Here is a 13,920-nt window from a genome sequence, read left to right as displayed (position 1 = left end):
GATTATTTTTTATTCGCTGTGCTGTCATTTTTCCACCAATGAGAGTGCAAAACTTGTTTGAAACGATCGGTGATGATCCTCTGCAGAAGTTAATGCTTATATCGGCATGATATAACCGATTACAAATATTTTACTGTTCGATTAATCGATTAAAGGGTGATACGGTCAAAATTTGGTCAATATCAACTTGACGTATTTCTTTCAATTTTGCATTTAAAAAACCTGAACACCCCTCATTTTGAAGGTGTGTGTGTGTAGAATGTTGCTCCTATTTTGATTTTGGAATTCACTCTTCAGTTGTCAAAATGCCGTCCAAGCAAGAAGAACAGCGTATCAAAATTTTGCTCGAGCATCGCGAAAATCCGAGCTACTCGCACGCAAAGTTGGCAAAATCGCTAAAAGTTGCCAAATCAACCGTTACAAATGTAATTAAAGTGTTTGGGGAACGTTTGTCGACAGCCAGGAAGTCTGGATCGGGGGGAAATCGAAAACCGGAAGCCGCTGAGACGACAAAGAGAGTTGCCGGTAGTTTCAAGCGAAACCCTAACCTCTCTCTCCGAGATGCCGCAAATAAGCTGGGTGTATCGTCTACAACCGTGCATCGAGCCAAAAAACGAGCTGGACTATCGACTTACAAGAAGGTAGTGACTCCAAATCGCGATGATAAACAAAATACGACGGCCAAAGCGCGATCCCGGAGGCTGTACACGACGATGCTGACGAAGTTTGACTGCGTGGTAATGGACGACGAAACCTACGTCAAAGCCGACTACAAGCAGCTTCCGGGACAGGAGTTTTATACGGCAAAGGGAAGGGGAAAGGTAGCAGATGTTTTCAAGCACATGAAACTGTCAAAGTTCGCAAAGAAATATCTGGTTTGGCAAGCCATCTGTACCTGTGGCTTGAAAAGCAGCATTTTCATAGCTTCCGGGACTAAACCAAGAAATTTACGTGAAAGAGTGTTTGAATAAACGTCTGCTGCCTTTCCTGAAGAAACACGGTTGTTCCGTACTGTTTTGGCCGGATTTGGCATCTTGCCATTACGGTAAAAAGGCCATGGAGTGGTACGCCGCCAACAACGTGCAGGTGGTTCCCAAGGACAAGAACCCTCCCAACACGCCAGAGCTCCGCCCAATTGAGAAATACTGGGCTATTGTCAAGCGGAACCTAAAGAAGACCAAAAAAACTGCTAAGGGCGAGCAGCAGTTCAAGGCAAACTGGCTTTCTGCGGCGAAGAAGGTGGACAAGGTGGCTGTACAAAATCTGATGGCAGGGGTCAAGCGTAAGGCCCGGCAATTCGGATTTGGAAAAGCGGAAGCCTAACTGAACTTGAAAAAGAAATTTAATTTGATTTTTTAAATAAACGATTTCACCGATTTACACGCGTTTTCCCTTGACCAAATTTTGACCGTATCACCCTTTATTCGAATGAAAATCGGCCATCACAAGATGAATGTGAAACGTCATTTCAAATATAAGGACCGTACATAAATAATGATACAATTTGAAAGGGACCGGGACTAATCACAAATTACATCCCCACGGTAACTGAAATAAACACGAGTGTTCACCGGTTGATAAAACCTTCTTACAACACTTACAAATTCAATTTGGCCCACCCTACAAGATGTTGTCAAGACTTATATTAAAACTTTCTTAAAACTGGTAGGTATTATTCAACGTGTATTTTTATGGTTCTCAGGACAACTTCAAAGCAGGCATAAGAGTTCATGAAGAATATATAGATTTATTCGATGCTTCTTCAAGAACACTTGAAGAATTTAAATTTACTTCGTGAAAAATGGACCGCTGTGTGATTCATGAAACAAATCTCAAATAAAATTGAATGCAGCTAAAATTATCTTGGATCGTTGTAATTTTTGATGGCCATTTCAGATATTGTATGAACAATTTTGAATGATGAATATACTATAGCTTCAAGTGAATGGGAATCATTAATTTTTGTACTTATTGTTACTGCCCTGTAAAATTTATTGTTAATATCAACTATAAAATCGAAGCATATCGCCATTAAAATAATGCGAAATAGAAAGATTTAGAAATGATTAAATAAAAAAAAAATCTTAAAAAAAAATTACCGACAGAGTTGCAGTTAGCTACCTTATCTTTAATTTTGCAGTATTTTGTTAAAAAATCAAGCATTGATCAAAATTTTATACAATATTTCCATTGGATATTCAATCGTGTAAGTATGGCAACGATCATTTGCATGCAAAAGCATCACCAAATCGCCATTATTTATTGACTTGGTTAAAATAATAATAAGTAAACTTAGTATCAAACAAGATCAATTATTCTCAAATAAAATTATTTTGCGCTATACAAAACTATTCACTCTCCATTAAACAAACTTTAAAAATAGTTGGTTTTATTCGAGGTTTTAAGAAATCTTGAATAAGAACACCCACCGTGCTGCGTGAGCAGCAGTTTGACAGCTGTTTATTTACGTTTGTACCTGTACGAAACTTTTTCTACGCGTCGTCAGTTTTTTTCATGCCGGTGGTGTTGTGGTAAGCGTGACTACTTTCTCATCCCAATGGGTGGGTTCAATCTCAGCCGAGGTCGGTGGGATTTTTCTAAGGCATAAAAATCTCTGGTCGCGTCTTCCTTCGGAAGGGAAGTAAAGCCATTGGTCCCGGCCCATGTGTATGTGTGTTGAATGGGTGCGATATCCTACGCAGGTGTGGAAGCTGCCTTCCTGCACATTCCATTGCCGTCAATGGATGGCAATCGATGTCCGTCGGTGATTGGCACTAGATTGCCGAACAGAGACCGACGTTAAATAAAGGAAAGATGAAGAAGAAGAAGTTTTTTTTTCTCATCAACCAGGTAATAATTCAGTTTTTAATGAGTTCAAACGAACACTAACTATGTTTCTTTGTTCATAGGATGCCTTTCAAGGTTGTGCAAACTATTGAGGATGGAGAAACCTGCCTGAGTGTTGTTCCCAGTGGATGGGAATCAAAAGGGATTTTACGCTGGCCCAAAAAGCACTTTGTTGGAAAGCTGTCGCAGGTGGAAACATCCGTGCATGGAGAAAATTGGGAACGCATGAATTGTGTGAACAAACGTGAGTTCAATACACGTTATGAAGCCGATTTGGAAGTTGATCGGATGGAAAGCAAATCAGACACCGAAGTGGAAGACCTCCGAGCGTTGCCGCCACCTGCGAAGGAAGTCAGGAATGTGACCAAAACTTCCGATGCATTTGTGCCACCGAATTTCAATGCCTGGATTCATCCTTCATCACCAGCACTCGAGAATACACCAGCTACAGTTCAAAACGATAGTATCGTCTTGGAAACAATGGTTAGTATGGTGCTGCACAATATTTCTTAAAGTTTTGAACATTTTTCTGTTTTACATTACAGGCAAGCGACCCGCAATTAGTGTATATTGAGCCTGAATGCACTATTTCTGAGGGACAAGTTAACGATTCGTCACAAATCATTTACATGTCATTGGACAGCGAAACAGCTAGCACGGATGCTGCCCCTCTGAAGGCAGTCCTTGATAACCAAAAACGTATTTTGGAGAACCAAGCCAAGCAATTGCAGAGTATGGCTCGATTGCAGACCACTATGGATTATGTGATGGAATTGCTGACCAATGACGATCAACCACAAGTTGGGTTAACGGAACATGCCACTGAAAACGTCGTTTCGCCTGTTTCCTGTTTGGACGAACTGCATTGGAGACATTGTTGGGTGATGAGAAACGAATGCAGCAATTTTTAACCGGAATGACCTTTATTTGTGGCAATAATGGAAAAGCTCATGGAATGGACTGCTGCTACAAATGGATCGACGACTTTTTCACGCGACAGCTTCTAACGCAGTGCTCATGGACAGGAGCAGCTAGACTGGCTGATAGCAATGCTGAGCGATGTCCAATGATGCTGGAGGAAAAGTACCGTTGATATTTTCCAAGAAAGTCCGTAAGCTGTTTTTAAATCTGATTCTGCGTGCAGATAGAGACTTTTCGGAAGTGGACTGCGAAAAAAAAAATTTAAAACGGTTTTGAAGAACAGCAAGCAAAGAACGATTTCTATATGTCAAAACTCAAAGCATAAGAACCGACCAAACAACTTAAAGTGTAAATCAAGCAAACAAAACGATGAAAACCAAGCGAATCATAACTCTACTATTGAAGGTGAACATGTTGAGGAAGAAGAAAATTAATGATGTGCAATTAAAGATCCAATAAATAAAATGTGGCACAAAAATGTGAATGATGTGGTGTGTTTTATTTTACATTAATACCTGCAAATGTCTGAATAACATAAAGTATGAAGTGAATACTGTTCCTGTGTCTCTCAACGGTATCGCCACTTAATTGATGAAGGATCATATTCAGTTCTATTTGTTGTTCCACAGTTGGAATAGAAGATGCTCAAATTTCTAGACTGAATAGGTGTTTCAAAAAAGTCAGACAACTTGATGTTACTCACAGATACGTTCGGCAACTTGTGCCAATGGTTTATAGCCACTTCGAATCATATTTTTTATTTGATACAACTTACTTTCAAAGGGATATTCACTGAATTTGGAAAGAACACCGAATCGTTTCACATCATCTACCAAATGATTAAGATTATGTACGTTACTTGTAATGAAGTCCTCTCCGTAAATACTAGCATATGATTGTACTGACTTTTCATTTAAAAGATCCACTTGATTTATTTTTTTTTCCAGCCGGCGCCGGTGGTGTAGTGGTAAGCGTGACTGCTTTATAACACCCCAATGGGTCTGGGTTCAATCCCAGCCACAGGTCGGTGGGATTTTTCTGAGGCATAAAAATCTCTGGTCACGTCTTCCTTCGGAAGGGAAGTAAAGCCGTTGGTCCCGGCCCATGTGTGTTGTGAATGGGTGCGATATCCTACGCAGGTGTGGAAGCTGCCTTCCTGCACATTCGGTTGCCGTCAATGGATGGCAATCGATGTCCGTCGGTGATTGGCACTAGATTGCGGAACAGAGACCGACGTTAAATAAAGGAAAGATTTATTTTTTTCCATTTGTTTGCCTCCATTTCTATAGAAAATGTGTTGTTCTGTCGTGCTCTTGAATAAGATCCATTAAACTTGCGTAAATCAATGTAAATCAATGTATTCTTCAAGGAGTTTTATACAGTACTTCTGAAGTAGATTTATTGCCATTATAAATCATATCGTCAGACAACATCCTCAAGTGCATCATAAGAGTTGTTATAAGCAAGGATATTCTCAAGTAAAACGAAGTTTTATTTGTGTTCTCCAAGGGATTCTCTAGGATATTATAAAACCGCAACTTACATAAAACCAATATTACTTAATCAAAACCGCCTTAAGTGCACGTTATATTATCAATTCTTATCGAAATCAACTATAAAACCTAAATAAATCAAATTAGTTTTGGGAATGTTACTTGGGCAGATATGGTAACTGTCATACTTACCCGTTTCTATTTAGATGCAGCGGAAGAGAAACATGTTGATGTTGTCAAATAAAAGATTTGTATTGGTGAGATACAACTCATATTATTTGAATTATTTGAAAATTTTGGGTGTATCGTTAGAACTAGTGAATATTTTTACTGGTTGTTTGAAACTGAAATATAGTAATGATATTTTCGAGTTCCAGGAATTGGTTTCACTTGGTGTCTTCCGAAAGGTCGAATATGTGTCGCTTAACCCCATTCATGATTTCTTTGGTTTTCTGTTGAGGATAACACGCACTTCTCAGCCTCTTTGTCGTAATCGGTCATACATGGATACCTTGATGTCTTGGTTGAATGTCTCTTGAACAAACTGGTTCTATTGACAACAGAATCTGCTGAAGTCGATGAAGCCAGAGACGAAGCCAATGGGATGGTATTCACAATGGATTCACTCTCGATATCTACGGGTGCTATTGAGCGTACACCGCTGGTAGAAGGTTGTTGCACATCTTGCTGCATTCCGGCATTCGAAGGTATTTTGTTTGATGGCAAACGATAAACGTGAAGATGGCATCTACTAGGGTAACCAACTGATTTTGGACCCCTAGAGGAAGTGAGATCACGTTTATGTCAAAATAATATTATTTGTTTATTATTATTATGCAATTTACATGCGGTTGTGTTCGAAAGCTACTCATCTTGGATGTAAAATGTCACTAGATGTTTTATTTATTGATATATACTCGAAAAATAATTCTTTTCACATCATGATATTCACATATTTTGGACCCTTCCACTTGATTTTGGACAGTGTCCATAATATATTTTGGACACACTGAATGGGAACGAATATATTTTGGACATGCTGAAGTTCTTTCAACCTATGAGCCTAAAATTAATTACGACGGTCACTTCTTCCTATCTCGCATTTGTTAGGTCCGTCTAGGTGGGAAAATTTTCAAAGAAGGTGCCGTAAAACGGGGTGAAATTGATCAGCGGGGTGAATTTGATCGCTGAGTATACCCAATATTGTACACCCCGTTTTACGGTATGCATAAAAGTTAACCCCCCGTTACTCGCGCTGTTGTACTTTGTACAACACATATGAGTTTTCCATTGCCATTTTGTTGCTGCCAATCGATCTGAAACCAACTTGTATTCCTCAAAAAACTTGTTTTGAACTAAAAAAGCTAAACTTTGATTACAATTAACCCCCAAAATGCGGATAATAGAGAAAATGTAAATGGAAACCGCGTAAACGGTGTCCATACTACGTGGGATTGACTTAATTGGTTACAACATGGAATATCTCGAGATCCTGACCAGATAGAAAGTTACTGTCTTCGGCAAAGTTGTTCAGGAGGTCAAAGCCTATTTTTTAGTGTACAATAGTTCAGAATTATCTCACTTCGTGGTGCTAGTATACATGTGAAATTCTCGTGTATAAAATATCTTTAGATCCTGACCAGATAGAAAGTAAATGCCTTCAGCAAAGTTGTTCAGGAAGTCAAGCTCTTTTCGTTGGTGGAGTAGTTCAGAAATTTCACACTACGAGGCGCTAGTATATACGTGTAATTCTCGCATATACAATAGCTCGAGTTCTTGACCAGCTAGAAAGTTACTGTATTGGGCAAACTTGTTCAGGGGGTCAAGACTTTTCGACAGGTAGACAGTAGTTCAGAATTTTCTCACCACGTGGCGTTTGTATACATATACACTTCTCGCATTTGATATATCTCGAGATCCTGACCAAATAGAAAGTTACTGTCTTTGAAAAAGTTGTTCAGGAGGTCAAAGCCTATTGCTTGGTGTAGAATAGTTCAGAATTTTCTCACTATGTAGTTCGAGTATACACGTTAAATTCTCTCATATAAAATATCTAGAGAGCATGACAAGATAGAATGTTACTGTCTTGGGCAAAGTTGTTCAGGGGATCAAGGCCTTTTGGCTAGTGGACGGTAGTTCAGAATATTTCACTTCATGGTACTAGTATATACGTGCAATTCTCGCATATGATATATCTCAAGACCTGCTAAAAATGTACTGTAATCGGCAAAGTTGTCCAGGAGATCAAACCCTATCGTTGGTGGAAATTACATAATTTTCTCACTAGGTGACGTTGAAAGACACGTGAAATCCTTGCATATAAAATATCTCTTAATGACCCACATACTAGTGCCACGTAAAGGAAAAATTCTGAATTACTGTACACCAACGAAAAGATCCTAACATCCTGAACAACTTTGCCGAAGACAGTAACTTTCTGTCTGGTCAGGATCTAGAGATATTTTATATGCGAGAATTCCTCATGTATACTAGCTTTGCAAAGTGAGAAAACTCTGAACTTAAATCCACCAGCAAAAAGGCCTTGACTTCCTGAACAACTTTGCCGAAGACAGTAACTTTTTATATGATCAGGATTTCGAGATATTTTATATGAGAATTTCACGTATATACTAGCACCATATAGTGAAAAAAATTTGAACTATAGGCTTTGAACTCCTGAACAACTTTTTCGAAGACAGTAACTTTCTATCTGGTCAGGATTTTGAGATATATCACATGCGAGAACTTCACATGTATACTAGCGCTATGTAGTGAGTAAATTTTGAACTACTGTCCACCAGCAAAAAGGTTATGATCTCTAGAACTACTTTGGCAAAGACAGTAACTTTCTATCTCGTCAGGATCTCGAGATATTCCATGTTGTAACCAATTAAGTCAGAACCCTCGTAGTATGGACACCATTTACGCGGTTTCCATTTACATTTTCTCTATTATCCGCATATTTTGGGGGTTAACTGTAATAAATATTTAGCTTGTTCAGTTAAAAGCAAGTTTTTTGAGGAATACTCGTTGATTTCAGATCGATTGGTAGCTCGGCTGCAAAATGGAAATGGAAAACTCACACTGTTGTACAAAGTACAACGCGTAAGTACTCGTGTTACAAAAGTTGGTGCGAGTAACGGAGGAAATATAATATAACATAAGGAAACAACTGATCATACCATAAAAAAAATCATTCAGAAGTAAATCTTAATACGTAGACCTGACTTTATGCTTGCAGTCCATATTATTTTTTGTATGGGCTGTTCATAAACTACGTAGACGGTTTTTGAGAGATTTCAACCCCCTGTCCGTAGAAGACAGTCTCAAACACAAAATTTAAAAAATTGTATGGACCGTAGACATCTGCCAAGCGCTCCCACCCCCCTAAAGCGTCTACGTAGTTTATGAACAGCCCCTTAGTTAAACGCGTTTGGGTGATAGGAAAAATTTTGTGGAAAACTAGGAACTAGGAAAACTAGGAAAACTCAGAGTGGACCACTCTACGTGTTTTGCCGTTTTTCCCATTTTGAATCGCCTGATAAACAAGAAATATATTTAAAAACAATGAATTCATATAATTTTGATTGATTTACTTACCAATTTAATCAGAAATCTGAGATAATAGCACGATCGACCAACCGGAATTTTTTTTGTCGCTCTTTTGATGATTCTCATTTGATAAGTGTCCAAAATAAGTTGGTAACATTTTTTTACGATCTTTTTTGGACACTTTTTATTTAATACTTTTTAAGTAAAATCTTAAGATGAAATCTTTATAAACACGTGAAATACATCTTCCAAAGTCAGATAAACTGATTTGATAAAAAAAATCATTGAATTGTATATTTTAGACCAAATTTAAAACAAGTACACTAACGCCGATTCCTCTTGACAAACGTCGAAACATGAAACTTTTTCGATAACATTTTCTAAAACTGCATAAATTGAGCAATTGTAAGCAATTTGAGGTGAACTAATGATCTTGAGACATAGCAAGTAATTGAAAGAATGTAATTACAACATCAACCCAGATGAATTTGAAGAAACTAGACAGTAAGCGAGGAAAATATATGAAAAGGGTCCAAAATATGTAGGGGTCCAATTCAAGTTGGTTACCCTACACCTTTTAAAAAAATTTGCAGAGGTATTATACAACCAAAGCATTTTAATTTTTCTATAACTACATCTGACAAGTTTCTTGTTTCTGAACAACACTTCTTTGATTTAGGTAGAGGTTTACAACACTTGAAATTGTTATCCTTGGTTAAAACATTAGTTCACCTAACCGGGGGATGTAAGATTCGCTTACAATTATGTGGGATTCATCATCGAAGGATGTTAGTGGAGACCGCATAAACCGAGGATGCGATGTACCGAGCTGCGGTCCAATGCAAGAAAATTGAGAAAGAAAAATGTGGAGTGTATTAGTGAGTGAAATTAATCATGTCGAAAAAAAAGATTGTCAAACTGGGGACTCGAACCACGAATGTTGCAATTATCAGACCAGTGCTTTCTCCACTGCTCTTTTTATGCTTCGGTATGCGGTTAGGGTAAAAGCAAACAAGCAGCGCTCATTTCCTCGCATACTCGACTTCGTTTGCTTTTTCTGCTGGAGAGAATCGAGGCAAGTGTGTGCGTCGTTCTACCATGTTATACATAAAAATCAAGACAAATGCTTGCTTGTGTAGGTGAAAGCGTATACAGAAAACGAAATAAAAAATGATTCAAAATCATTGCATCGTCTGCAAGGTCAACTTCAAACATTCTCTGCGATGTTGATGAGCAGAGGATGATAGGAAATGGAACTAACGTTCATTGTAATAAATTTTTACTTTACGTGTATAAAACAAGACCATGCTGGAGGTGGCTGGGTTCGATTACCGGTCTGATCTAGGAATTTTTCGGGTTGGAAAATTTCTCGGCTTCCCTGGGCATAGAGGATAATTCTACTTGCCACACAATTATACTAATGCAAAAATGGTAAAGGCATCGAAAGCTGTCAATTAATAACTAAGTTGAGAGTACGCAATATGCCATAAACAATAAGCTTGAAATGCGAATTAGAAAGAAGAAGAAGAAGAAGAAGAAGAAGAAGAAGAAGCTGGTAGAAGAAACATTCATCTACCTGAATCAGATAATGTCGTGAGTTTGCATGCGCGAGAAATCGATGGCTTAAGTTTCGCCCTTTTGAAATGTTGATAAAGAATTTACAGTCACCCCAGTATTATGGGCCAGCTAGTCACTACTATGGATCAGTCAGTTCTGCGTGTTAATCAAACGGAAGTGGCGCATAATACTGGGGTGACTGTATATTTGATTAAAATGATGAAGTGCGCACAAATAGATGTGTTTCAGAGTACCACTCCTTCGACGAAAAGCACGTGAATCACTGATTTTTTTTAAACTGATTTCTGCACACAAACTTTTTGTAGTGTGCTTGCAATATTTCCAACAAAATTGTTTATCCGGATTTACGCAGAAAACCATCTGCCTACGGTACATACCGACTCTGTCTGAAGAGTCTGAGTCTAATGAAAATAGCGTCGGTGGATTCTACCGGAAACGTTCACTAGTGCATCACTAAAGCTACAGGCATATATTCCATTCGTGCAATACAGTACTGTTGGGAAAGCAGACTCTCAGTCTCTCATTCGTTCCATTGTCGTTTGTTCACGGTGTTTACACATTCATAATGCATTATCACTACACAAAATCATGAAATATTTATAATCATTTTATTTATTTTTTCCCCTATTACCAAAACTTCCAGCCACCGAAGACTTCCACCGCTTTCTCTCTTGTGAAGAATTGACAAGAAGGAAATCGCATCCTCCACTATGGTTGAACCTGGTGCGATGTACCGCCACGGTGGAATGCCTCTCTCCGGTCATGTTTGTGTTTGGACGGTATCCTTTTGCATTCATCTCTCGTGCGCATTTTTCCACCCACCTACAGAAATTTTGCAAACCATCCGCCGTGCCGATGGCAACGGCCACCACCCCGGTTGAATACTCTTGGACTGTGTTGTGCAGCGCACTAACAACGAACAACACTGCCCAATCCGTACGTGTTGTACCCGTTCCGAAAACCGACGAGCAGAACAAATGAAATTGTCTGCGAGATAATGCATATATTTATAGTTTTGGGACCACTGGATGGCAAAAAGTTACCGCCTTGGGCATTTGGGAAAAAAAACGGGGAGGGTTGGCATGGCAATGTGCAGGTAGAAGAGGGCATGGAAAATTGAATTCATACGATTCATCGTTGATTCGCTACGCGAAGTTCCGGCGGGGACGACGCCAAATCGACACCAGGTCAGAGTGAGTAAGTGAACGGAATAAAAAAATAGTTTTGAGCAAATAGAAATAAAGCATTTGTCAAGCTATACTTCACCATTTGCATTGCACCGTGCATTTCAGTTCGAGTGGGAAAGTTTACGAGAAGAAATCTGGCCCTAGTGTGTCATCGGAATCAAAAAATTTATTGATTTTATTTATTTTATTTTATTAACTTAATTATTTAATAATCGTTTATAGTATGTCCCGTAAAGCAAGAACACACTTATTTTTACGCGTGATGGAATCCATCTTTGACATAAAGGATGAAATGTAAACAAACATGTCATGTAATATTAAATACGTGCTCCGAGACTGAAAAGTTTGTTTCTCGACGAAAAGTACGTTTGATTGAGGTAAATTTCGGGTCTGTTATGACTCAATTTTATGTCAAAATTTTCGCTCGTATATTTCAGTCTCGGAGCATCTAAAGTTACATGATTTTTTTTCTAAGTGTGTAGATCACCTCTAAGTGACGATTGACACGTTCTTGTACATTTCCGGTATCTATGTTATTAGGCCGTGTTGATTTTTGCGAATTTTGCAATAAGTCTACGGACATGACGACATTAGAACAGCTCGGCGATCGTTTCGGTAATTGTAAAAGATGACGAGTGTGCAGTAGTCAGAGCACACCTTCGAGCTTTCAAATTTAACCAAAACGTTTACTTAGGCTTGACGATTGTTCAGTACTGTTTTCCAGAACGTTCGGCTAAAAATATAAATATTATGAGCCGATAACTGAGCAGCTCAGCAAATGTTCGGTAAATATTAAATAATTTTGTTTCCAAAATTTCAGAAAATATATGCCATACATGTTAAGATGTTAGAGATAATAGAACTAACGTTCCATAAAAGAGACTTTCAGGACTCAGCTGCATAAAATAGAATTAATTTTATTCCTCACTTCATTTGCATCGTGATTCTGGTCTTTGCTGTAACTGGAAAAAGTCGGTTCAAGTAAAAAAAATGCAGTCGTGTTCTATATGAAAATTAATGTATTTACAATGTTTTGCAGCCGGTGCAGTGGTAAGCGTGACTGCTTTCCCAAGCAAGATTGCAAGTTTTATCGAGGTTTTAAAGCATTCTACAAGTCTAATTCATGTCCTACAGAACCCTGATAAACCAAAAATGTTACTTGGCTTATCACCCCAATTGGTATAGGTTCAATCCACCTCGGCTGAGATTTTCTGAGTGGGTGGGATTTTTCTGAGGTATAAAAATCTCTGTTCCTTCGGAAGGGAAGTTAAGCCGTTGGTCCCGGCAGGTGTGGAAGTTGCCTTCCTACATTCAATTGCCGTCAATGGATGGCAATCGATGTCCGTCGGTGATTAGCACTAGATTGCGGAACAGAGACCGACGTTAAATAAAGGAGTACAATGTATTTCCTATTTTTTTTTTAATGCGCTCGTAGAGCCGCTACAAAATATCGACCATTTTAATAAATTTTCATAGGACTTTGTCGAAAATTCACACAATAATTTATTTTTCGCTACCTAACAAAAATATGCACAACGACAGAAATGGCTCTACGAACAAGCCAACTGGTCGTTACATGAAAGCAGCACAGCTGAAAGTATTCGGTCAGATGTCGAGTGGGACGTCAACACTTTCACCGAGATGATCATCGACGCAGCGACTAAATCCATTCCACGAACCAGCGGTCGTGTTGGATCAAAAGCGGTACCATGGTGGAACCCCAAGGTAAAAGCGGCTATTCGACGGCGAAGAAAATGATTAAAATCTCACCGACTAGCACGACCTCCGATTTGTGGAGAACGGTTAACACTTTGCGAGGCAGTCACAAACAACGCACCGTAGTGCTCAAGCGAGCAGATGGATTCACGGACAAGCCCGAAGAAGTAGCGGAGGAATTAGTGAAAAGCTATAGTGGAAGATCAGCAACCTCTAGCTACTCTCCATCTTTCCAGATGGGTCAAACAGCAGCTGAACCAGAATCCATAGATCAAACGACAACACCGACCGATGATTTCTACAGCATCGATTTCACCCTTAACGAACTCCTTCTCGCCTTCGACAAAGGCCGCAGTGCCTCGACAGGTCCCAGCTTAATTGGGTATCCGTTACTCTAACGTCCGAAATCCGGTGTGGTGGCAAGAAGGTTAAGCAGTTAACGAATCAAGGAAGGAAGGAAGAATGTAAGGAAGGAAAACATGTAACAGGATGAAGATCAAAGAAGATAAACTAAGCTGGACAAAATTGATACGGTCATGTAAAGGAGGTGAAGGTAATGAAGAACACAAAAGAGATATCAGATGGAAAGAATAAGGAGAAACATCGTGAATCGTGCAGAAGAAAAA

The 13,920-nt window shown here is 38.9% G+C and overlaps 1 pseudogene; it reads left to right on the top strand.

Annotated features, from left to right (window-relative positions):
* LOC135699235 (uncharacterized) overlaps window positions 1-4,202 on the top strand; it is a 29,822-nt pseudogene extending 25,620 nt beyond the window's left edge.
* The last annotated feature ends 9,718 nt before the right edge of the window (window positions 4,203-13,920 follow it).

This window comes from Ochlerotatus camptorhynchus, unplaced genomic scaffold, assembly GCF_037179485.1.
Source record: "Ochlerotatus camptorhynchus isolate MF236.1 unplaced genomic scaffold, CSIRO-AGI_Acam_v1.1 ptg000105l, whole genome shotgun sequence".
Lineage (NCBI taxonomy): Eukaryota > Metazoa > Arthropoda > Insecta > Diptera > Culicidae > Ochlerotatus > Ochlerotatus camptorhynchus.
The sequence above is the reverse complement of the archived record's forward strand: the minus strand, read 5'-3'. Positions and strand labels throughout refer to the sequence as shown.